Source organism: Hirundo rustica, chromosome 16 (assembly GCF_015227805.2).
Source record: "Hirundo rustica isolate bHirRus1 chromosome 16, bHirRus1.pri.v3, whole genome shotgun sequence".
NCBI lineage: Eukaryota > Metazoa > Chordata > Aves > Passeriformes > Hirundinidae > Hirundo > Hirundo rustica.
Genome location: NC_053465.1, coordinates 10,451,640 through 10,478,355, shown reverse-complemented (window position 1 = coordinate 10,478,355; position 26,716 = coordinate 10,451,640). Strand labels below are relative to the sequence as shown.

The 26,716-nt window shown below is 41.9% G+C and overlaps 1 long non-coding RNA gene across 1 annotated transcript in view; it reads left to right on the top strand.

Annotated features, from left to right (window-relative positions):
- The first annotated feature begins 2,578 nt into the window (after positions 1-2,578).
- Positions 2,579-26,716, top strand: part of LOC120760147 (uncharacterized) — a 383,062-nt gene continuing 358,924 nt past the window's right edge. Inside the window, exon 1 of the long non-coding RNA XR_009208364.1 lies at positions 2,579-2,645. This is a non-coding gene — a long non-coding RNA (uncharacterized LOC120760147). The remainder of the gene's footprint in view (positions 2,646-26,716) is intronic.

Below are 26,716 nucleotides of genomic sequence, written 5' to 3'. Positions count from 1 at the left end.
TATATTGCTGTTGGATCCAGTTGAGACCTTATCTGTAAATACAGGAGTGTCCCTGCCCTGCAGGGCTTGCAGAATATGAGAAACTGGTGGAACAGATGTTTCAAGAAATGGAGAACTTGTTCAGTGGCACAGGCTGAAATCAGAGCTCTCCTCATCCCCTAAATACCCCAATGCATGGAGGCAAACACATCCCGTGACTCTGTACTGCATCTTTATTTTATCAGACCTTCTGCTGACCCTGAACAGCTTCTGTTCTTTGAGGGCTTTTTTTTTTCTTTCTTTTTCTGTTGTTGCTCATATTTTCCCCTCACATTAATTATACAGATGTACTGGGGGCCATGTGCTTTGCCACATCACAAAGGAAACCGCAGGACTTGAGATCAGAGGAGCAGCCAGATGTCCTTGCCTGGCAGAGCACCACGCAAGGGTCACGGCTCCGGCTGCCAGACTGGGCTGGCCCCTCTGCCAAACGGGGGGGACATCACCTGCTCCCACAAACACGGGCCACAGGAGAAATAACATCAGCGCAAACCCACAGCAGCTTTTGGGGATTCATTTTGTTAGTGTTTGGGTTTTTTAGTTTTTTTTTTTTTTCCTTTTTCCTTTCAGTAGATGTAATAACTACCATGATTCTTTAAGGCCAGAGCTGCTTGCCCATGCTTAGGCTGGACAGTTTTATTCCCTGACAAGCCCTTTGCCTCTTTCAAGTCCAGAAAACTTCCAGGATTGTGCCTGCTCAGGAGAAAGAATGCGATTTGCATATGGCTCTCATTGTTCCTGTGTATGCATTTCATTTTTGAAAGTCATTAAAGACAAAGGGTTTGAAGTGGTGGTTTTCTTCAAGTAGCAGCTCTGGAACAGGTTGTACTTTGTTTCCTGCAGCAAGCTTAAGCTAGATCTCTCCCAACAGTCTGCCAAGGGTGCTTTTGCTGCTGAATTGTAGAAATGGCTGACAGAAATGGCTGGTTTAATCTTTGGGACTTGAATGCTTACATCTCTTTATCTTTTAATCTTATTTATCTTTTCCTCCTTTGGAAAGGTGACTCAAAATTTACTTTTATTTTTTTCTGGAGGAAACAGGTCCCACTGACTTCTCTCAGCATGGAGGATCCCATGTTAATATGTATTTCTTAGACTGGGTCTCTAAACTAGTCCAATCCATATACATGGAGGGATAGGGGGAGGGATGAAAGTATTTCTATTTCAGCCCCTCAAGAGAAATTCAAAGGGGACATCCAGCAATTACAGACATCCAGTTGTCATCTCTGTATCTCGTTCCTAATACTTTTATCTATTTTCTTATGTGGAACTGGGTTTTGTGGCTAGGACACACGAGACATTGGTGCAGCCTGGCTGGAACTTAGCGCTGGCCTTGGCTTTGGCTCAGGACCCGGATCATCCAGCTTAGCTGGGCAAAGCTGTGTTTAAATGTCACTGATGGATGCTGAGCATGTAGGAAACCTTTGATAAGGAATTAAGGGCTCCATGGCACCCTTGAAAAATTGTATTGCTCCTTCTCTCAAACCTGGCCACTTAAGTCTTTAATTATCCTTGTCTGAGGTTTTCATTGCACAGGTTATAATTCTAAATTCTCCACTCTAAAAGTAATTACTGAAGGCAAAATAAGCTGTTGATGGCAAATCCATCTGCCAGTCCATCTGATTCATGTAAATACACTATATCAATTCCAATTATTTGACAAATTCATCCCATCTGAAACAAGTTATAACCGAGGTAGCATTTCACTACTCAGAAAAGTGAAAAGCAAAATACATGACTTATAAAATAGTTTATAAATCTTCTATAATTTTCAGGTAAATAAAAAATTTGCCACTGGAGACTAGGCTTGTTTCTTGCCAGTTCTTGGAAAATTCCACTAGTGTCTTTTGCTACTGGACACAGGATAAATGAAGATCAATTCCCTATCACCCCTCACAGCCATGGAATCTGTGATCTACAGAGTTTTCCTCCCTTAAAAGAAAAAGGCAAGAGAGAGAATCCTCTGCAAGACATAGATAGAGAAAATTATTTCCTTTTCTTGCTGAAAATGGTGCCTGTGGGAATTCTGTGGCTGGTGTTACATCTTCATGTAATTTCACTTGAGCCTTTGTACAAATCAAGGATGAGGCATTTTCGCTATCAGTCAGAGCTTGTAACTTTGTGTAGCCTTGAAGAACAAACTCATCCATCCTCACCCTATGGGTGAGCCTTGCAGAATTCTGCCACCCCACTGTGGAGCTGAGCTTCTGGGTGGAGGCAGGTCATGCTCTGACAGCACAGAGCAGCCAGGACATGAGACAGCAGGGCTGGGTTTGAGTTTAAACAAAGAGTTCAGGTTGGGCAGCATCACCCCCTCATCCCAAGGCTGTGGCCGAGCAGCCAAATGAGTGACAGCTGTTGCTGTTCCAAACCACTCACAGCCACCCAGCCACCCCATTCTTGTCCCTCCTGCTAATCACCTCATCTGGGTCAGGTGTGGATCCTGCTCCTGAGGGGCTGCTCTGCCCTTGCCCTGCAGAATGAGAGAATGAGCAGCAGCTGAATCCAATTTGTAGCGTGCCTATTTCCTTCCCCAGCCCCGCTCCTGGCTGTGTAGAGGTTGTCGTGGATTGTGGAGGTTTCCCGTTAAAGCATTTTGTTCTAGGGTAAGTAGCAGTTTTATAGTTCATAAACTGTTCTTTAGGGCTGGTCATCAAAGGTGTTGTAGCTGCTTGGGTTGTGCTGCTCTGCCCAGCCTGGGGTGAGCTTCTTCTGGGCTGAGTCTTGGTGCTGTTTTGGGCTGGGATTCCTGGTGGTGTTTTGGGTCTTTGTATCAGCAACAGTGTGGCAGGGCAGTGACTGTCCCTCTGTGCTGGGCACTGGTGAGGCCATATCTCAAGTGCTGAGTTTGGCTTTGGACTGACAAGGAAGATATTGGCTGCTGGAGCATGTCCAGAGGTGGACAGTGGAGCTGGGGGAGGGTCTGGAGCACAAGTCTGGTGGGGACCAGCTGTGGGGGCTTGCCTGGAGGAAAGGAGAGATGCTCCTCTTGCTCTCTGCAACTCCCTGGCAGGAGGGTGCAGCTGGGGAGGGTCAGGCTCTTATCCCAGGAAACAGCTTCAAGTTGCACCAGGGAACGTTTGGATTGGTTATTAGGAAAAATTCCTTCACTGAAAGGGCAGCCAGGCATCGGTGCAGGCTGCTCAGGGCTGTGGTGGAGTCACCATTTCTGAGGGGATTTAGAAGGTGGATGTGGGTCAGCGGTGGCCTTGGCAGTGCTGGGTCAGCAGGAGACTTGGTGCCCCCAGAGCTCTTTGCCAGCCTGAACAGTGCTGTGGTGCTGCTGTGCAAGAGAACAGAGCTAAAGGGCTGTGACAGTGGTGTCAAAATGCTGAGCCAGTGTTTCACCAGGGCTAGACAGAGTGGAAGCCAAGCAAGGATACATGGTCCTGTGGATTTGTTTCCTCTTTTTTTCCTGTGTGGTAGGAGCTGTACTGCAGTTCTGTCTTGATCAAAGTGGGATACAGTCTTGGACCTGGCTACAAGAGATGATTGTGAAATCATTTTTAGCTATTTCTGCTTTAAATGCTCCTGGATGATTTCAGTTCTTTGTCAGCGTAATTTGTCCGCCAAAGAGGCGTTTGTTCGTGGACTTGCTCAGCCTCTCCCATGGTAGGAGAAAAGGCTGGGGTTGTCACTCTCTGGGGGTTTCCCTAGGGAGTTTTGGCATGTAACAGATTTAATTACTTGGTTAAGAGAGTTTCTTAAGTTCACCAGTGCAGGCTAGGAACTGTAAATGACAGAGAAAGTGAAACAAGGGGTGTGAGAGAATGAATAAAGAGGAATGAAACTGTGATCTCTCCCAGATGTTAAAAAAAATTTTTGTGCAGCTGAACAAAGGTGCTGTCTGTCCAATATCATTTTTATTCCAAACCTTCAGTATTGCAGCTGACGGCAGAAAATGTGCAGTAAAACATGGGGAGGCCACTGGGTAATATCCACTGTAAAGTGTTAATTGCCTATTGAGGCTGTAAACTATGTCAATATGCCTGGATCTGAGTTATTGACAGACTCCCATTTATTCCGGCCTCACAAAGCTGGGCTCTTTAGAACTGGGGGCTCTAATCAGTCATGCTTTACTGAACCTACCAAGAAGCACCAGTCAATAAATGTGCTTGCTGCCTTAACCCTTTGAAGTTTGTGAAATTATGAGCGGGATTGATAACATTGATTTGGGGAGAACTCTCGACAGTGGAAACCCTTTGGAAATGAAAGCTGCCTGCAGTAAATGACACCTCCTTTAACCTGATGGTGGCTCTGGGTTTGTGGGGCCAGAGCAACCTTGGTTTTCTGTCAGCACCCGAGCTCTGGGCTGGAGGAAGGAGTTATGGCTCAGTGATAAGTGTTTGCACAGGGCAGAGTGGCAGCTAGAGCTGGCTGTAGTGTATTTATCACTATTAAAAATTCTGACAACTGTGGCTCATCACTTCTGATCCCATAGCTGGCAAACAGCACAGGACTGAAGCTATTAACACCCCACAGGATTATATGAAAGAAACAGGGTGTTTCTCCTTATCCACCCACCAAACCCCCCCAAACCTGCCTCTCTGGTGCTGGTGGGAGTCTGTATTTGAACATTATTGTCTTAAAGGAGTGCTGATGTACAGCAGCTGTGGTGGCATTTGGGGTGGGAACAAGGCAGCAAATAAAACACCAGATCCTGCTCTCTGAGGGCTGTGGGGGAGGAATGCCTTTGCCTGCAACGTGCAGGTTTGGAAACTTTCTGAGATAAGGGCAGGCTTGTAGAATGCTTTGAGATGAAAGACTCGTTGACATGAGAATAAGTTTTTTGGACTTGCTGGAATTCACCTTGCTGTGGGAGCTAATACAGTTGTATTGACTTATGTGTGGGTTTTCCTCTTTTTTAACGAAATGACTAAAGCCTGGGGATAGCTACTTTTTATCTTCAAGGAAAAGCCAAACAAATACAGATGAAAATTATCTGTGAAATCTGGAAGAGAGAAGCAAAGCAAAAGTGGTGCTGCTTGACATAATCTGTAGTAATAAAGGGTTTTGAAATGTTATAAAGAATTAGAAATGGATCTGAAAACCTTTCCCTGATGCATTTGCTCATCAAAAATACTTATTTGTCTTGTAAATCAATTCTGATTAAGAATGTTTCTGCCTCAGTTTTTTCTAACTATATATGAAGTGATATTTCTCCTTTCTGATTTGCCCTGTATTTTTTTTTTTCCCCAAATGGAGGATGTTTTATACTAATGTATGGGACCAAAATCTTCTGGTGTTTAGACCCCAGCACTACCTGGAAAAAGAGATGTGGGGCTTCTTTTGTAAATTTTTAACATGTAATTCCTGGTGTAGGCGAAAATAACATTACCTGGTACAGGCTTTATTAGACATGGGGATTATGGTGACCAGCTAATGTGTTTTTTAAATACTAGCAGTCTGCCTGTTCCTGGTGCTAAGTGCTATTTTAATAATCCTAATTAATTTGTACTTGCTAAATTAAGTGTATCTATGTTTCAAGCAGGGAGGTTAGACTCAGGTTAAGTATTTATTCTGCTCTTTTCCATGTAATGGTGCAAATCTTCTGCCTGTCAGACTGAAGCTGAACATCTTGCCATTTATTAATGGATATATGCAACTAAAATCCATACTTTGAGCTCGAAAATGTGCACAGGCTGGGTTAGCCTGGAATCTGTTCTGTAAATGATGGGGACTGGTTACTCCTTGCAGCACCAGTAGCTATGTATGCTAGTGTCCCTGTAGTAAATAGGTGCATTTACAGATGCTGATATTATTCATAGGGTCTCAAAGAATTTATCATTTCAAGCAAATCAGAACTGGGTATAGTTTACTGTTTGTCTGAAATGAGCAGCTGTTTTCAATACATCCATTGCTGTTGCAGTGTGCAGACTAATACTTAAAATAACTATTCCCAAGCTGCAAGGAAACAAGAAATTGGTTTCATTTTCTGTTCTTTTTCAGCTACTTTTTTTTTTTGCCATTTCTTTTCTCTTTTTTGCCTTTTCAACAAGTTTCTATAGATTCTTACATAAGTTACACTTTTCCAGCCTGGATGAAAATTGGGGGGATGTTGGAGAAGTTTGGCTGTGTAATTCAGTTCGTACCAAGCTATGCTAAACTGAGACTGGCTGTGCTTGAGTGCCTGGGTTTGGAATGAAGCAGGTACTGCCATGCAGCAGCATCTGCTGATAAAATCACCAATTGCTCTCTGTGGAAAACTGCTCTGCTCTTGCCTACCACTGGTGCAATGTGCAGGTACTCTTTGGGAAACAGGTGCGAGGTTGTGAAACAGCAGTGCTGCTTGCTGCAAAGAGCCCTGGTCTAAGAGTTACATTTCAGCGTTGATTTGATTTATCTTGTTTACATTAAGGGTGGGAGAAATCATGCTGGATACTTGGTTTCTTTACCCTGCTCGTACTGGATATCAAAATGATGTGACTGCCTTCACTGTCAAAGGGTGCAGCTTAAACTTGGCTAAATGAGATGCTTTATATGCAATGATTAAAAAATGCAGAGAACTTGAGGCTTGAAGCAGCCAACTTCAGGTCCAAATACCCCTGGTCAATGCCATGGAGCCTTGGTGTCCATTTCTGGTTGCTGGTTCTGGACAGGGGGTGTATAGATTGAGTGTTCTTCTTTGTCTGTGGGATTGGAGCACGGCATGTTTGATTAAGTAGCTGCAAATCATTGCTATCATCTCTCCTAACAAAATAAAACACCAATAAAAATATTCACATTTCTGGAGTGGGGGGAAGAAAACAGGACTGTTTACAGGGAAAGAAATACTAGAAACTGCAGCAGCGGCATGGGTAAGCAGGTTATACAGTGCATTTCCCCCCTCATATTTAGTGGAGAGGAATCCAGCCACGGATTTAAGATTCTGTTTTCCAGAGGCTTTTCCCATGCTGTACTGCTGTGTGATGTGACCACTAGAGAGCAGGCTTAACCCAGTAACAAGAGCTAATTAGTTCTTGGCCTCTTCATTTGCAGCTTTTCCCCAACCCCCTTCCACCTTTCCGTCTAGGCAGAGGCGACTTCCATGGTTCTTAGCTTTGCCTCCAACGCTGTGCAATCTTAGGGCTAATTAAAACGCCACAGACGGCCTGAACCCCACATTAAAATTTGATGAGGAATTGATCAGCCAAGCAAACAGGAAATTTAGCTGTGTGAGTGAAGGTAATGTTTGCTCAAATGTGTAATGAGGTCCATGGGGAATATTTATGGGGACCTTAGTGATGGTTTCAGTACTTCCTTCTCCTTGAAGTCTTCTGACCTACCTGCCCTCTCCTCCATAGCAGTGTAGGCACGAGGAAACCCCAAGCTGCATCAGTCAAAGGTGAGCATGTTTTGGAAAGTGGGCTGTGTTTTGCTAAGGTGTCTCATGTAAAGATCTGCAAGAGGAGCCGTGGAATGGCACACTGACTTGTGCAGTTTTGCCTTTGCAATTGAAAAAAAAAAAAGGACCCCACAAAACCCAACTAAATAACCCTTCCCATAACCCAAGGAACTTAAGTAAAATTGCTGGTGGGTCTTGTTGCAGTGTGTTAGTAAAGTAAATGGGTTGCTGAAAAAGGATGGGGCAGTGTGTTCCAGGGTTGACTTCAGGATCAGCTACAAAAGCTGTCAGAATACAGGTGTTAGGAGGAAAGGCAGGATGCTGACAGAGAGGGCACTCCTCAGTAGATTTTATCTATTTCTAATAATCACTCAATGCAAAGTAGAAATGCTTTCCATGTGCAGCAAACAGATGAACTTACCTGCTTCTTACTTATAACCACTCACCCAAAGTAGATCAGCCCATGCAGGTCTGTTAGAATGAGCTCTATTGGATAGGTATCACCTTCAGACCTGTATCTGCAAGGCACTTCTGTTGAGAACTCCCCTCAGCCTCTGGCAGGAGCTCAGCCTGACCCTGGAAGCTCTTCCCAAAGCAGAGCATTCCCACCCAGACTGAGTCTCAAGCCCAGCACATCAGCTGGTCCCAGCTCTGTGCCACCCCATAGCTTCCTTCCAGTTCCCCTCAAGGCCACTTCTGGTTGTGGCAGCCTCTAAAGGTGAGGCTGATGCTTGGAGGGACTTGACTTTGAGGAAGAGGAAACTGTCTGGGTGGCTGGTCCAAGGCCTGTGGTACAAACCAGGTAAGGAGAAAGAACCCCCTTGGTCTTACTGGGGTAGGGGCAACTCCCAGTGTGAGCCCTGAAGTCCCTGCCATTTTCACATCATTGATTTGTTCTCCTTTGGGAATGTGAGCCCAAAACCTGTTTACAGTGATGATGGGAATAGTTGTGACTGACTATAGCAGGAGAAGCTGGCAGAGCAGTAGTGCTTCTGACTTGTAATAAAATCCAGGGAAGTTTAGTCACTTATGTCTAGAACAGCACTGACACTGGGCAATTTTATGTCTTTCAAGTGTTGTAGCAACAGTAGCAATGAGATTTGTGTAAAAAGAAAGCAATTACTCTTACTTTCTACAGGGAAACATTGATGTGAGACATTTGGAAATACTAGGTTATATTCTGAAATGATCACAAAAATCTCCAGTGGCATAATGTCTAAGCTGTGTTTTTTTAATAGGCCAAGGAAAGTAGATTGTTGGTCTTGTGTTCACTGCATTGGAATAAAAAGTTGGTCTTTTGCATCTAGATTACAATAGTGTGTCAGACCTTTTTGAGGAGGAGGAGCAGTCTAAAAGCAGAGTCAGCACACTCCTGTTTGAGCTGGCTGTCTTGTTGCCAGGGGCTGGTGTCTGTGTGCTGCTACACAAAGCCATGGGGACACCTAACCCAGTATGTCTTAAATATTGTCTTCCATTAGACCACTTAAACATTCATTTATGAGTCTAAGACTCACCAGAAGAGCAGCTGTATTTAATTCTTGTCTGCACTGTATGAGAGAATATTTAAATTAAGGGCCTGGCAGGATATAAAACCAGACTGGAACCTGTCTCCTGTGGAGACTTGGGACACTTGGCCTGCTTTGGTCACACAGGAAAAGTGTTGTGCAAAAAACTAAAATGAGAACTTGAAGCAGAGTCTAATTACCCATGTTTCAGTCATAAGTCACTTGTTTACATCCAGCTTTACATCTATTACTGAATGTGCTGCTTTCAACCTTGCTGACATTTCATTCAGCTTGAGATGTGGGTTTGAACTAAATATTAACATTTCAGGGACTGTCAGTAGATCTTATTTTGCGTTACTTCCATCTTGCTAATTAACAATACTGTTCATGGACTGTGGGAGGGGACACAGGATTGTGCAAGTGCACATTCAATAAGCAAGCAGTGAATGCATTAATCAGGATTTTTCATAGCTTAAGAAGGTCTCCTGGGATTCTTCTGTCAGGTGTGAACTCATTTTGCCCTTGTTTACTGGGAGTGTTGCTGGAAAGTGCCAACAGTTCTGGCCTGGTTGGAGCCTCACAGCCCAAACCAGAGAGCCAGAGGATTTAATTGCAGGAATATCTGGGTGCAGGCTGAACATTCATGTGGGAGGTGTGGCTGCATGAGGAATAATATTCTTTAGAAGTGTTTTGCTCTCAATAACTCATACTTTGTTTTAATACTGTCTGGTTGCTATTGATATCAGCTTACAAAAAAGGCAGAACTTTTGTCATCTGTTAACTTTGACTGAGTTTCATTGCTACCTTGAACTTCTATAGGGTTCTGAACAGGCTTGGATTGAGACTGGTTCTTGCTGTGCTCCCTGGTAGCTCTCCTTTAACAGCTACAGTTTATGTCAGTCTCCAAACCATTTATTTAATACCTTTCATGACTAGAAGATGGGGCTTTAAAGAAGAATTTAGGTACAGCTGTGTCAGAAATCTTGGAGAAGTCCAAGTCTACTTTATTATCACAGCTGCTTCTATCAATTGGTCTTGTAATCTGGCCAAAAAAAGATAAGAGTGGTTTGTTTAAAGCAATTTTCCACAAAACATCACAATTGTAGTTCCAGTCTGCAATTCTTTATTGATAGTCCATGAATAAATCATTTATTATTTTGTCAGTTATTAAGGCTAGACTAGCTGATCTATGTTGCTCTGGAGTCATCCTTAACTCTTCTCAAATGGAAATTATGTTGGCAGTCCTGCAACTTTTGGCATTTACGAGGTTGTTTGCCATGATGTATTAAGAAGTTAACAGTGCCCTGGTTCCTTGAAAACTCTTTGGTCTCTGTTATCTTGACCTGTTGATTTAATTTTATTTTTAAATTTATTTTTACCTTTGGCAGACAGCTGAAGGTAATGAAGATGACTTAGTTGCTCGATGTGAAGCCATCTGGTCAAACCAAGCAGCCACAAGGTTTTGTTAAACACTCTGATCTATCTGTGGCATTTGGGGGATGTTGACACACATCATTGTCTTTTGTTTCAACGTGTATCTGTGAAACAATCCTGCCTTTTCAGTGTCTCCACGTGTAGTATTGTTTGCATTTAGCAGGGAATGAGTGCTTGTCCATACGAGGGTTGGTGCTGTTTCTTCATAATAGGTTGCTTATTTATTGTCTTTATTCTATTAGCCCCTGTTCGCAGTTTTTAAAACTACTTAAAATATTTTTTTTCATCTTTTAAACAGGAATATTTCTTTTGGCCAGTGTAACATTCTTTTAAATTACTGTTTGTGTAATTACAGCTCTGAGCATCCACCAGAAGTCCATGGGAAAAAAAAAAGTTTTTAATAATACTTTCATTATTGGACTTGAGACTCCTGGTCAGTTTTAAGTCTGAGTCTTTGGTGAAAAAAATTACAAAATATAGTTCTTCTATGAATAATGTTGTGTGAATGTTGCTTGAATTTTCCTGGCTTTAATCTTTCAGCCCTACGTGTTGCATTAGTAATTTCCTTTGCTTGTAAAGCTCCTGGCTTTAAGATGCTTCTGCAAGTTTATTTGAAGTATCTGCCTCTAACAAACCTGAGTTAAAGGGAAGATTTTAATGTGTGATCAAGCACTGAGCTGTCTTCAGCAACAATTAAGTGTAACAGCACCTAATGTCGGGCTGGGCAGGATCAGCCCGAGGGCAATTCCTGCCACCGGTGCTCTGCGCTCTCCTGTCTGACTGAATAAACTTCTCATGCGCAAAGTTTCAATTAGAGGAGTGCGCCCGGTGTCTAAAATCAAACCAGGCACGTGGCAGCGGAGATGCCTTGGTACGAGCAGAGTATGCTGAGGCCAGCTTGGAAGGACCATTGCCATGTGGGGAAGCTGTGCCAAGTGCCACCAAAGGGTGGATTTGAGCCCAGCTGACTGACACCTGCCTGGCAGCGCCTTGGACAAAATGTTTCTGCCTCAAAACCCGGTGCTCCTCTCATAGTGAGGGTGAAAGACCCTGTTAATTTTGCAAACATTTTGGAAAACAAGGCAATGACAATCCCAAGGCTGATATTTAAAGCACATATAATTGTAAAGGTGAAGGGTTTTTTTCCCCTTTTAACAGCAAGAGAGCTAACTTGCTTTCTGTTTCATTTGGTAGTGTGTTTTTTTTTTTTTTTTTAATTATAAATCAGCTTTCAGGAAAGTAGGATGCTGTACAGCTTCTGGCAAGTTCAGAGATAGATATACTTGGAAGCAGGGATGCTGTCAAGCTGACAGTGAGCTAGATGTCAAATGGTGAGGAGCCAAAGAGTAGCACAAGGGTGCAGAGAGGCAGACAAAAAACTCTGAAGTGTATTTTGAAGATACCAGGGAGATATGAATAACGATTCCTGGGAGCAGGGATGGTAGAACTGGCTCATCTGAGTTGAAGCAGCTCATGCGGAAGCCTCTGCAGGATAAATTCCCTGTCTGGAGAAGGTGCTCTGCTCCAACACTCAGACTAAGGGCTAAGGGAATGCTTTTCATAGTTTTTCATGCTTCTATGATTTTTGGTTTGGCGGTGTTTCTATTTGTGATTGTATTTCTGGTAAACTGGAATTCGGGCTCTTTTTGTGTCCTAAGTTGGTAGCAGAATTCTTCTACAGACAGGATGCACCATCAAGCATTGCAATACTGGAACTTATAATGGTTTGCCTTCCTAACCATTGTTTAAAAACTCCAAAGTACAAAGTGTGCATGTGTATACCTTTGTCTAAGCTAGGCATTAGGAATTTACGCATCAGCTGCTTCCCAGGCTGTGTGTGAACACCAGGCCTGCAGCTCTGGGGCCTCTCGAGCTGCAGGAGCTGCTTCCCAAGGCTGGGTGCAGGGATTTGGAGAAGGTGGTGGTGCAACCACAGCTGAGGTCTTGCAGGAGTTTGTTGTATTGAAGTCTGTCTGCCTGTCTGTGTGAACTGGAGCTGAGCAGATGCTAAATTTACCTTGCACACCATTCTCAGCCATGCCTGGGAGAAGGGGCTCCTCTGTGGCCTCCTCGATTTGTTACAATCTCTTGAAAACTTGCAAGTGGAGAGAAATTACACCAACTGTTCTTGTACACGGGGAGTCAAACTAATTAGGCAGCAGACAAATGCTGACCATGTTTCTGACGGTGATAGTGTCAGTAGCAGCAGTAGGAAGGTGTGAGTTTGCTTGCTCTTCCTCAGCCCTGGCCTGTGGAGCGTCCTGTCGCCTCCCCTGCAGGCCTCATTGCTGTGGCGGCTACACGAAGAGCTCAAACCCCGCGCTTCAGGGCCCTCACTGTTTCTGCGGGTGTCTCTCTCTGTTGCTCCTTACCAAAAACCTTCAATGACTTTTGGAAGGACTCTCCTTGAACGAAAGCCTCGAGAGCCCAATCTTCAAGATGTTCCCTTATGGAAGTCCTTCAGCATCCCAGGAAAGACACACAAATGTCCTGTCATCACTTCAGATTCAGTTCTGACAAGAAGCCACAAGGGTCTCATTCATAAAAGCCTTGCACATCACGTTATATGCCCACAGTTCCTGTAGACTTCTGGGCTGCAATAAACTTGCGTGACAGAAACCATTCTTCCTTTTTACAGATGACATCCTCAAATTGCTGGGTCCTATTCTCCATTGCTCTGCACCTTAGCTGGTCTTATCCAGTTATGCAAACTCCTACCAGTAGCATTTCATCCTCCTGCCCAGGAGAGTGGATGTGGCAGCAGTGAAAGGCAGTGGAGAATAAGTTATATTGCTTCCCTCTTCTCCCAAAGTGAACATTTCAAAGATGATCGTTCCAGACATAAACGAAGGTGTGGGATTTGAAGATGGCTTGGATAAATGCTTTACATTGTGTGTGACCTCTAAAAATGAAGGGACAAACTTGGTGGGGAGTGGCAAGTTGCAGAGCAGTAATTAGCAGGGGAAGGGTCAACCTGTTTGTCAGAAGTACAAAATTAGATTAGAGAAGACATTTTGGCCATGGGGCCTTCCTTAGGCTAAAGAAGAACAGGATGTTGTTTAGTTTTGCTGTGTCCCAGTTTCACCATGCCCTGAGGAAGACCCCCAAGGCTGAAACCTTATTTCTAATTGTTTTATAAACGACTTTTTCTTCCCTTTTTGGCATTTAATATTACACCAGCTTTGAATGGGAGAGTTTCTGTTGGACAGACATTTCCTGAACAAAAGAAGAATATTCAATATTTAAATAGTTGCTATTTTGTTGAGATTTTCCTAGCTTTCTTCCATTTTCTTTTTTCTTTCCTAGGCTAACTGTATGGCTTATCTCACATCTTATGTGCTCTGTATGAACATCTTGGCCAGAAAGATTCCAAATAAATGGGCAGAAATACTAAATGATTTCAAAGACATTTTGTTTCCTTTAGGCCTGCTGGATAAATTAGTTATTTGGAAAACTGAATTTTATATCAACATCTATATAACTTTTAATGCCTTTTTATTTATTTTTTTTTTTTTTTAATGTCTACATTATAGGCTCAAGGTCTGGCTGTAGTGGTAGGTAGGGTGGGATTTGTTTTTTCTAGCTGCTAATATTAAACCATGACTGATATGTGTTCTTGTGTAGGAAATTGCTTAGGGTAATTTTTAGTAGATTCTCAGTCTCATGAGGAACAAAAAAGTCTGAGAAGCTGAAACATCCAGAACTTTGAAACTTTTGCTGCAACTTTTGAAACACAACCACTGTCTTCAGAATCTGGTCACTGGAAAAGGGTCTAGAAATTTTGAGTACGTGGGAGAACAACACATAATTTCAATGTATATAATGCATAATATCAACCCTAATAAAAGCAGTCACTAAAATATGGTAAATTAATTTCTAACAAATTGTGAGATAGTATCTTATTAGCTTAGAATATTTAAAATCCTATATGCCTGTGGAAGGTCTAGAACATCTGAATGTGAATTTTATGTTTTCCATATACTTTGATCTCCTTTTTTCAAAGATACTTAAGACCTCAGTAATGATGATGATTTGAATTTTTAGGATGTCACATGATCAATGATTATTAAAATGCCTTATATTTTTCCTTTTGCCTTTACAAACTCTCTTATATTTGCAATTTCCCCCCCTTTTTAACGGCAATCACCTTGTTGCTGTTTTGCCTACAGTTACCCTGCAGCCCTTCTTAGGTCGGGTTTTTGGTGTCATTGGTCACTGTGTGAGGTGGTCCATCTATACAGCAACACTTGAAAAAGTGAAATTTTGGGGAAAGTGCTTCCTCACTAACTCCCTTTCCCTTCTTTGACTGTAACTGGCCATAATGAAAGGGAACTTTCTTTCTCAGACTGGAATTGTAAGAATTGGATGTCTCATGACCATAGCATTGTACTGACTACTGAAATATTCACGGGTTTTACACTTCCATTGCAAAATTCTTAAGCAGTTACTGGCTTTAGTTGAGTATTTCTGACCACCAGCTGACAATCCTTTTAAGGACTAAGGTAAGCAACTTTCCAGAAGCCCATTTCACCTGTTAGAGTGTAGGCACAACTTCAACAGGGCTTTTCCTCGATGAAAGGCAGCATGGACAAATGCTTTTGTAACATTTATTGAGTGGTATGCAGAAATTACTGCCAGAATTGAAAGCTGAAATGCAAAATAAGGTGATGTGAAAGCCAGAACTGGCATGAACTGATGCTACATCATATAAAAATGTGTTGTGCTTTGCCCAGGTTGTCCTTTGAGAAGAATGACTTCCACTGGGTCAGGAGAACTATGCGTGAAAACTGCCCTGGCAGCCCTTGGAGTGCTTACAGCAGCTATTTATAGAATGCTTAGATCTGTAAATAGAGACTGTATGAAAACATTGAGTGTAAAATATTATCAAAAATGACGTGAATCCTGATGTTTAATGAATCTAGTAACCAGCTTTGCAACCTTTTATTTTTTTAATATTTATTTTGACATAAGTGTAATTCTCTGGTAAGTGGGAAGAAACTCCAAATGTTGCCTCAAGCTATTGTGGCAGATCTGGACTGACACAGCCAAGTAAGTGTGAGGTTTTGGAGAGCAATGATTGGGTTTTTTCATAGGTTTTGCATTTTATTTAGAAACATACCCAAAGGCATCAGTGACTTTAAGGCTCAGAGGGGTCATTAGACAGTATTATCTGATTCCTGTCTAACTGGGACCATATAAAAGTATCCAATTCCCACATATTGAAGAGATACAGAGGTTCGAAACCTACATGTCAGTATCACCCAGCCTTTCCCCACGTTGCCTGGAGGGACTGAGGTCTGAATTTGTCTCAGTATGGATAATGTTAACTAATGTTATGTAATTTATTCAGCTTCTCTTCAGGCTTTTACTGGTTTGGGATGACTTTGGTGAGAGGTTTTATTCAGACTAATAGCAAAAGGGTAATATCACAAATAACAGATTTAAATCAAAGGAGAAACCTAGTCTGAGCATCCAGGGGAAGCTGCTGCCACTGTGCCTTTCTGGATGGCCAAAGAATCTCCTTGAGAGGACCCATGGAGTCCCCATTTCTTGAGCCATTGATAAGCAGATTGGATGGAGAATGGCCAGGAGCAAAGCTGCTGTTGTAGGAAATACCCTGAAGGAGCTCATTTGAGGCCAGAAGCCTGAAGGAACTGCCTGGGGAGCTGCCAAGCTGACTGGATTCCTGTAGGCATTGTGAGCAAGATGGGTCTGCTGGTCACGTTGGCTCCCTGCCACATGGTTCCAGTCAGTGCCAGAGGCTTCATTTTAGTTCTGGCACCAGAGCTGGGCTGTGGCAACACTGTGCCCAGTCTGCTTCCCTGCCATGCCTGGATGTCCTGTCTACCTTCCTGCCTGAGGGAGCTCGTTTCCTGCTTGTTGGAGATGGAGATGTGGCAACTGTGTGCCTTGAGGGCTTCTCTTGAAAGGATGGGTCGCCAGTCAGGAACTGGCAGGTCCCCAAAGGAAGGACCCTTTTGCCTCCCCCAGTTCTTGCCTCATCTCCAGCAGGTACAGTTTGCTCCCCTAAACACCCCAAAGTTAGAAAATATGGTTCTTGGTGATATTAGTAATTCATCAGAGCAGTGTCAGCACAGCCCTGAGGTCTTTGCTGCCATAACTGCAAAGGAGGTCTCTGGCTCACACTGACACCAGATTTGAGTCCAAATTTCATTTCTATCAAATGTTGAAAGATCTTCCTCAAATCATTCCCTTTTTTATTTGGTTGCTCAACATTTGACCTAATACAGCCATAGCCCATGAGTAAGGTCTGTGTGTGCTACAGGTGTGTGGAGCAAAATGATAATTTGCAAACCTCGATTCAGGATGGGGAAAGGAAAATAATTTTTGTAATGTTGAGTGTCTCATTCATAGTGATAACTGCAGTTCAGGGTGAGAAAAGTACTTTAATCAACAGCAGCTTTTGTGGGGGGTGGAAATTAGGGGTCTGGGCACCTGAGCTACTCTTCTTGGGAAGTGCTGTAGCAGAGCAGGAGGTGTAATTCAATATCAGACTCTTTAGCAAATCACTCTGCTTCCCTAGAACATGCTGAAATGTTTAAACTTACTTCTAATTGATGGGGAAGAAAAACGCTTCCTTCTCTCTGCCCTCCATGCATGTGGAAGCCTTCAGTTTGGCTGAAATTGTTGGGGTGAAGGTAGAAAGACTGCTTTTTTAAATACAATTTTTTTAAGGAGCCAAATTGTTATAGCCAAAATACCTAAACTGTGGCAAAGGAAATAGGGGATAGACCTGTGTATCTGTTTGGATAATCTCAGTTAGAAGAGTGAAATTCTCCTTAAATGTTGAAGGGGAGATATTTGGGCCACGGGCCAAAACTAATAGAAAATTCATATTTTTCCAGATTTGTGAAAAATGAAAAATTTTATGCTTCTGCTTCAGTTTATTTTTGTTATAATTCATCACTAATGCAGAATGTGCTATTTTTTGCCTTAGGGTGTTTTTCCTACAGACATGGCATAATATCTTTACCAAAAAGTTTAGCATCTGTGAGTTAAAAATGTATATGAGGATTTACTTTTTGTTCCCTCCGTGAATGCTGCTGCTGTTCTTATCTAACTAAACTGCTTTTTGCATTGACAGAAATGGTGAAAAATGACCCAATTTCCAGTTATTTACACAAACTAGCTTTAGTTCCACACTTGATTTACAAACATAGATCACAGTACCACAGTATTTAAGCTCAGGCTTAACTTTACACTTGTGAATAGCTTTATTGACTTCAGTGGAGCTACTTGTGTGGAAAGCTGAGGATGTCATTAGGTGCTCAGCAGGTTGGGTTACAGAAAGGTGCAGTGGCCTTGTCTGGAAAGCCCTGGGCTCTCAGCTTGGACCTGCAACAGGCTTCCTTTATGATCTAAAATTAATTACTCTTTGTGACATGATTCCCATTTCCACCTTGGTCCCTAGTTCCTTCTTGCTCATTTCTGGTCTTCAACTTACTTGGACCATAAATTCCTTATGATGGGAAATTTCTTTGTGAAAAACACCGGAGAATGTCAGGTATTGAGTGTGTGTAGATGCATCTGTAAGAAAGATGGTTTTGCTCTGTGTATCCATGTTTTATTCCATTTCTTTTCCATGGGGAGTGTATGTGCCTGCTCGGTGAGGTTTGCTAGCACACATGTGCTTGTTCCCTCTTTGAGGCATAAATATGATGCAGTGCCTGGTGCACTGGAACCTTGCTCCCCTCTGAAACACAGATACGCTTTTAATTTCCTCTCTGTGACTGTCATTAAGGGAGCTCTGGTTTTATTTTCTGTACTAGATTTAGAAAGTTAAAAGTTTAATAAAATAATAAATCTAGTTCAAATTGAGCTTGAAATACTGAAGTGCCTCTATATGCACCCACGTGATCTTTCCTATTAATCCAAGAAAAGTCCTTCTTCAGTAAGCAATTCTGTTTCCTGTTTTTCACCCTCATCCACAATAAGCACCTACATTTGTTTCTTCTTTTCCTTCTAGCCTAAAGATAATTCATTAAAGTAGCTCTCCCTCCCCCTTTTTTTGATCCACCTCTCCACGTCCTAACACCCCCCTAAAAAACACCATCAATATTTCATAAACTTACAGTGACAAATGTATTTTAATGTGGTCCACTGAGAACCTGAGATTGATTGGCCTCTCAGAAATATGACACGTTTCAAAGCAGGATATTCATGGAGTGTTTTAGTGCCTACATTAGTCAGAGAGAAGCAGCGCCCAAATTTATCATAGTTATGGCTTTCTCGGTATCCATTTTCTTTTAGCCGCTGACAGCAAGTATCTGAATGGTCCCTATTGATTGGCTTTGTGGTTCTGTCTTTAAAATGCATTGGCTGTGGGGGTTTTCAGATCAAATTAAGTCTCAGCTTCCTGGAGTTCGTGCATATCTACAGCGCAAGTGTGGACAAAGCCGGCTTCATTCATGCTGATTCTCATTCACGAGGGCGTGCGGGGAGGGAGACCGAAATCTGCACTGATAGTGTGAGCGAACTGAGCCCTCTTTGAAAGCAAGGAGTTCATAACTCCAGGAGGAAGCAGCAAGGAGAGAGGGGGACAGGAAGCACCTCCTGGCTCTGCTTGGGTGCTGATGGACCGGGTGTTCCTGCACCGATGGTGCCTGGCGGAACTGGGGCTTGGGAGAAGGCTGAGTGGTCTCTCCTCATCGGCTCTGCTGGGAATCCCTGGTATTATCTGATGGGCTGTGCAGAGTCTGTGCTGCTCTGGTCTCATTCTGAGCAGGGGACTCTCCTATCACTGGATGTCCTGTCTGCATGCAGACGATCCCAGCGCCATGCAGAAGTGGCAGGGAGTTTTCAGTGTGGTGGCCAAATTTTAAGATTGCAAAGGAAATGGGTTTTGTACTGATAGAGGTTATTGCATTATTTCAAATGCTGAGCCAAAGAAGATGCTTTATGAAGTTTTAACTTAATTCTGTAAATATCAGTTTAGCTCTAATAAATTACATACTGTCGTTATTTAGCTATATAGACGGTCTTAAAAGTTATAGCTTTCCACTGCCTTTTTTTTCTTTTCCCCTCTAAATATATTGATAATATTTATGCAAATCTTTGAAGGACTTAAATGTAAGTTCTATGACTCTGCTTTGGCAAATACATAATTGCTTACCAACAATCCTTTTCCTTGATATGCATTGCAAGTCTGGGGCAGAAAAAATGTGAGTGATGAACACACTTTAATTGACAGAATAGTCCTGCAGGCATCGTGCTGCATGAGATATTTTTGTGCTTGAACCATTTTAAATTCCTATTTTCTCCCCTCCTACCCCGGTTTCCCCTTTCAGTTTATCAGTGTCATCAATCTAATACTATTCATGAATACAAACCCCATTTTTAAAGAGCAAGCAAGATAATTAACTCTTGGGTTATGGCTCAGCACATTGTTCAAGTTGGCTTCAGATTTTACTCTGATCTCTACAACAGGAATTTACAGGAGTTTTGGCAGTGACTGAATGTAGGTGGAAAATCAGAATGATTGGATTCATTAGGAGGGCAGAGAAATACCTTTTTTATAGTTCATAGATCCCTGGGATTTGAGGCTGAGAGGGACCTGGATTGTCCCTCTGACTCATGGTGTATCATAGGCCATTGCATTTTTCCTGATTACCACAGAATTGATTCCAAGAGGTTTGGTACTTAACTACAGTGTAACTTGTGTCTGCCTAAAGCAGGTACTCCAGACAGCATCTATTTCTTGATTTCAATGTATCAAAACCTGGAGAATACGCCACAGTGTTTAAAAAAAAAAAAAAAAAGCCTAGTTTTAAATTTAAATCAGTCTGGCTTTGGTTTCCAGCCATTAGTTTTTGTTATGCTTCTCTCTGATAGATTAATGAACCATTTAATACCCTTTGTTTTCTCCCCATGAAGGCACTTATACACTAATCAAGTTACCTCTCAATCTTTGTTGATAGGCTAAGTAGATTGAGCTCTTTCAGCTCTCACTGAGGTCCCAGTTATTTACTCCCCCCAGTAGTTCACACCTTTGTTTTTTCTCAGTGCTCTTTAGAAAGTTGTAACACTGCAACTGAGCTTTGTGTGCATTTTACTGGTCTCACCAATGTCATAAATAAAAGTATAATCACTTCATCAATCCTGCTTACCGGTCCTCTTGTTTATACCTCTAAAACCAACATTAGCCACTTCTGTCACAACATTGTCCTGGGAGCTTATGCTGAGTTGCTTGTTCAGTAAATCTTTTTCCAAGTAATTTATTTGCAGGGTAGAGGCCCTCTGTTAGCATGGAAGGGTGTCATTGGTTTCTTTTTAATTTTAGAGTTTTCACTTATGGGTTGTGTTAGGATTATGGCAGGCTCTTGCTTGCCATGAGCCACTTCATGCCCATATGCAAAGTTTATGCTGTCTTGACTTGCCTACCACCACCTTGGACTCTGTAGGAAAACCCAAAATCTTCGGGACAGGTGACACAGGTTCCCAAATAGGTTCTCACGATTTTGTGCCATGATTAAGGCTCTTTGTTTTAAAAACAAACAATCCCCCCCCCCAATTAACCAAAAATCAGGAAATCCTCAGCTAAGCTTCAAACAAAGCCACACCTCAAAAGTCCCCAAGCCAACCCAGAGGTCTTGTTAGCATGGAGATGGGCAGAGCGGCTGTGACCAGCCCCCTGTGCTGGGACCATCCTTTGTCCTGCTGACTTTGACTGACTTGCCTTGGTCACAGTTTAGTGGGAAGAGCTGCATTTTGTGCAGGCAAATTATTTATATGCACTTCACTCGGTGTTTAAAGAGAGAAAATGGAAGAGTAGGCTTGAGTTACGGTAGTGCTGAATGTGATAATTATGCTGCCCTCCTAAAGGAATCCACGCTGAGACTAACATATGCTTTCATCCTCCAGGACAGACTATTCTGTTAGTCTCTTTTTAAATAAATGATTAGAGCTGGCTGAGGCAATCTGCAAGCAAGATTCTGCACTTTCACAGGCTCCAAGAGACTGTGCACTTGGACTGTGATTTGTTCCCCTGTATTTACTCTTCCCAAATTAATTTTATTTGTATTGGGGATTCACCCAGAAGTCTTAATTAGGATGAAAATTATTGTGTGAAGACAAATCCAGCCACAAACAACAAATAGCCAGTTGAGTGAGTTTTAGCATCTATTTTCTCATGCTTTGAGAATGACTTAGGGTGGGGTTTTTGATGAACAGCTGGTGCACGATTATGTCCAACAACCACAAGGAAACCACAGGATGGGGACACATGCCCACCAGGAAGAGAAATGTCCCAAGCTGCTGCCTTGAATGCCATGGTACCTCTTCTGGAAAAGATAAGAAGATAACTTTGTTGCAGGTTTTTAGGTGTGCATACAAAGATGTGTTTTTGCACGTCAGCAGAGGCAATTCCTAGACAAACATGAGTATTTTCTGCTCATCACACACTGGCTGGAATTCTGCTGATCAGGTTTCCCCCGAACAAAGGAAGATGGAAGCTGTGTGTCACATGGAACCCTAGGAGCAGATAACTGTTCCTAAACACGCAGAGAGCTGCAGAAGATTGCTCCAAATCACCTGTAAAATAAGAGCCGAGGCACAGGGGAGATGTTCACGGGTTACTTGTCAATAGTAGGCAGGGCCACGTTTGGATTGTTCCCTTCCCAGTTACTTTAGCTACTCTATAGATGGCTACAAATCCTTCCCTGTCATAGAAATGATGTGAAAAGGATGCTTTCTGAACTTGCTGCAGAATTCAAACCAGTGACATTTCATAGGACACTGCAAAACGCAACCAAAATTAACCTGGGCTTAGGAGGTGTGTAAGTAGCACAGCAATGCACAGCATCTCATAGAGATGGTTTTAGGAAAATAAAGGGTGGGGGGATCTGTGGAGGCAACAAGTGTAACCTTGTTGTGGGGTTTTGTTTCCTTTATTTTGCTATTGTGCCCCCATGAATGAATCCTTGGTGTACTCTCTTTCAGGGCTGTTAATTGTTTTTCCTCCCAATTGGAAGCAATAGCCCTAGGAAGCTTTTGCTCTGTTTTAGAAGAGAAACTCTGGCAAAAATGGGTCTGTAACTCAAATGTTTTACTTGGAGCTGGTTGGGGAAATTGCATGGTCAGTCTGGTGAAGCAGTGTAGGTTTGTGAGATGTTTAGAGTTTGAGAGGTGCTGTAAGATGCCTGGAGGAGAGACAGGCAGCAGAGCCCACTCCTTTGGTGGTGAATCTTTATCCAAGTACTGCATGGCACGTGTGACTGAGATTGTGCCTTTACTGGCACGGCAGCGCTAGTTTTCTTTTCAGAAAAGAAATGTATGGGTTTGTTTGGATTTTTGTAAAGTAAAAAAGTAGATTGTGCAATTTCCTATGCGAGTCTTCCTCACCAGAAGAGAAAAAAGCAGTAAGTGAGCTAACACCTGAGCTCAGCTGAGGACTGAACCTGTCACCTCACTGCTCTGCGCTGTCTGCCCAAGGTGATGGCCAGGATCTGTCACACAGGAAACTAATTTTAAAACACTAAATTGGGTAAGGGTTACAGCAGGAACTTTGTTTATTGCTGTTAAATGTTTGAAGTGCATAAGCTTGTGGTGTGCCCAGCTTACTCTTTGAGAGGTTTATTTCATTGTAGAAAGCCAGAATGTGACCCAAAGCTCCCTCTTTAAACTTCAGATCACTTTGCAGTTACTGATTTGATTTACTCACAACTCCCCTTAGCTTTCCAAGCTATATAATGTGAAATAAACAGCCATTTCTTTACATTTAAAATACTTGAGGTTTTCTTTCCCTTTTTGCATTTAAGTGAAATGTCAGATTGGAAATGACATTTTATTTTCTGTTTTGAGAGTAGAAACTCAGTCAACCAATCAGGTTATTTTATGTTGGTAAACTTGGAAGATGCAACTTTGTGTACACTCATTTCAGAGTTGAAACCCTAGCTTTTGTAGAGCATCATCCTCCTTAAACCATAATACAGTAGTTTGTTTTGAGTTATGGTGGTGGGGCTTTTTGCAGCTTTTTTCCTGTTCTTTTTCAAGTGGGAATTCTGGGAGTGGTGTTTGCAGTCAATTGTAATAAAGTTGTTACTCTAAAAGCTGTCTCTGTCAATACAGTTGGTTCTCACAAACGTTTGTGTTGTGATGGATAAATTTTAATTGAAAAATCTTGATCAACAATCCCCAGCAACTCATAAATAGATGGTTAGCTAAGGAAAATATTGAACTCTTCTGCATCTCTCTTCTTTAACTCTCAAAATTTTATCTGATAATTTTTGGGTTTAATGTTGTTCCTAGAAATATTTTTTTTGCATAGATTGCAAAGTGTTAAGGAAGATTAAATAGTTTTTGCTTATTACTGGCCAGGCCAAGCTTTACTTACGCACTTGGCAGCTGCTTTGTGTCCCATTTGTATGCTCTTTACAATTTGTAGAGCACAGCAGAGTAGATTTAAAGAGATAGCTTATTAATAAACATAGGGAAACAAAAACTTTCTGGCAGCAATTTAAACATGCAGAAGAATGGTGGTAGATGCTGTTTTTGAAAACCTCTGCTCTTTACAGGGGTAAAAATGAACAAAATTAAAAGAACAATTAAATATAATATCTTTTGGGCAGACTGGAAAGAAGTTTCCATAAGAATACCCAGCAATCTCAAAGAATTTAGTACAAACATGTTATTTATTAAATCCCTCCAGTGAGCAGTTAAATAGTTGCTTTTATACAATGAGAACGCCACATACACAATTTCATTAAACCCATGGCAGGATTTTTTCCATTTCTCATTTGCAGGCCGGATGTGTTTTATTTTAGTGCCATTTGCCATGGATAATACGGTGATAAAGTGTGTTTATGTTGGTGATTTGGAAGGAGAAATAAGAAAGGGACAAGGAAAACTGTAGAAATTATGTAGAAATGCAACAAAAATTCTTGGTAGCTTGATTATGCAGGGGTGGAGCTGCAGTAAGCTTCCACTTGTTCAGGGCAAGAATACATTTGAGAGAATCATTCTGTTATTGAACTAAGAGTTTTGAGTACTCCTGAAAAATGGCTGTAAAGCAAGATTTACATCTCCTTAAATATATCAGCTTAGCATAACATTCTGTAATTGATACAAAATTATTCTTGATTCTGTATATCAATATGTGATGCCATGCTAGGCGGTTTTGAACTGCAGCTCTTGCATCATGCTCTTATATTTGTGTTTTGCTGTGAGGAGCAAGCATGGAACTCAGTCCACCCAGTGGAAACCCAAACAATCCCAGCACCCTCACTTAGTGCAGGTGCTGCATCAGTGTCAGAACTGTAACCCTGAGCTGCAGCCACAGCTAATACTGGGAACTTTTTGGTTCCTCTCTTAATTTAATTTATCTTCACTGTCCAAAGCTGTGGCTCCCGCTCCTCCCATTTGGTATTTTGTACTTTCATTTGTTTGGTTTTTTTTTTTAAACACATGGTGCAAGCCCCCTCTGTCACTGGTGAAAACCAGGTTTGGTTGGAGCACAAAAGCTGCAGCAGCTCACAAGCATTTCCTGTCGTGTCATCTTTGTTTTTCATTCTGATGCTTTAAGTTTGTTTCTCAACGTAAACTTTCAACCCTCTCTTTGCAGCCTGATTAAAGGCATGCCTACATTAATATGTGGTTTACCACAGAATTTATCAGTCTCTGGGACACAATTTGTGCACTAGGGTTGGGGTAGGTGGACTCTGCACACTGGGAGTACAGGCAGAGGGTTGACATGAAGTTTTTAAAAATGCTCTGCATCATTGGCACGTTAATTAGGGATGTACTAATGGACATGGGTAATCTACTGTGGCCCTGCTTTCTGCAAATTATTCATTTGTTACTCTTAACTCCTCAATGCCTCAAATATTCTGAATTGGTCTCAAACTCCTAAATCCCTTTCTAGAAGATTATATCACTCCTGGAAGTGCTGCTGTTGTGGATCCCTTACCTTTCTCTGTTCTGTTGTGTTTAGAACAAGGTAGATTTTACCAGGGAAGATGATACCTTCTGGCTAGTGTTTGATAGAGAGGGGGGCTGGAAATAACCAGCCACTTTTGGACTGTTTTCCCTTTGCTTGGATCAGTTGTTTCACCTGGAATCTTGTTTGGCATTTATACCCAGATCATCATTGCTGTAATAGTGAATTAACCATCATTTCAAAATGAGTTTCCGTATGAGACAGTGTGATTTTTTTTTTTTTTTTTTTTTTTTTTTTTTTGTTCTTGTTGTTCCCTGTGAAAATAGGAAATAGGTTTTATATAGCAGCTGATACTGGAAATGTCCACGGGATAATGGAGTGGATAATGCTGCCTGTGCTCTGTGGGGATCTGTTTGTGTGCTAGATGATGGGATGCTCAAATATTTTCAGGTTGCAAATCTCTAAATCCCTGTTCTTAAATATACCCCCTAAACTATCTTTTTTTCTTAAGAAAAAATGGTATCATTACATCAAACCTGTCCCCCGACCATCAGAGCCTCTGCAAAATAAGAATGCTACTTTATTTAAAAAAACCCCAAAACTACCAAACCCCAAGTTTTTTAATTCTTAATATCCGATATTTGTAAGGTGAGAAAAGTTCTTATTCACATTGGGAATGTTTCTGTCTTCTCTTTGCAAGAGGCTTGGTTCAGGGGATGCGTGGGGAGTGAGGAGAAATGGAAGTTTGGAACATCTGTAATCTGCAAATGCTTGCGTGTTTGTGTGGTTCCCTCTCCCCCTCGTGTCAGTGGGTAAGGAAGCACAGCCGAGATGTGTTAAATGTCAGTCATCCCCAGAGCCCCCAACAATGAACAAGGATTAAACAAGAAGCTGTGGAAGAGGAAAAGAAATCCTTGTGAAGGCTTTAATAATTCATAAACATTGCATCTATTTTACTATTCTCTGCATTTAAAAACAAGGCCCAAACTATGCCTGCAAGCATAACTTTCCCTTTACAGTAAAAAGGGATTGAATTCATTATGGTTAAATTCTGGTTTATATGAATTATTTATTTATTTACTCGCTTTCTCTTTTGGATGATGGCTGTCTGGCATTTAGACATGGACAAAACAGAGAATCTTATGTCCAAACCATTCTGAATTTGAAGTCTTTCATGAAATTGAAATCTAGTTAGAACCCCAAATGATGAGAATTTGCAAACTTTCAATATTCTGTAGCTTTGCCAATCTTCATTTTCATATATGGACTGAACTAAAATTGTGTATTGATAAACTCAGTGATGCCCAGTCTACTTCTGAGATCATGTCCGGGATTAAAGAGAGATTAGGAACAATTTTTGGGGGGTCAGTGGGATTAAGTGATGTGGGAAGTATGTGAAAGGGTTTGTTCTCCCTCTCACCATTCAATACAGTGCAAAGGGGTTTTACTTTTGGATCAGGAATACAGAGGTCTTGGCGTTGATGGTGTAGCCCTTTCTGGGGGCTGTCTCACCTGAGATGG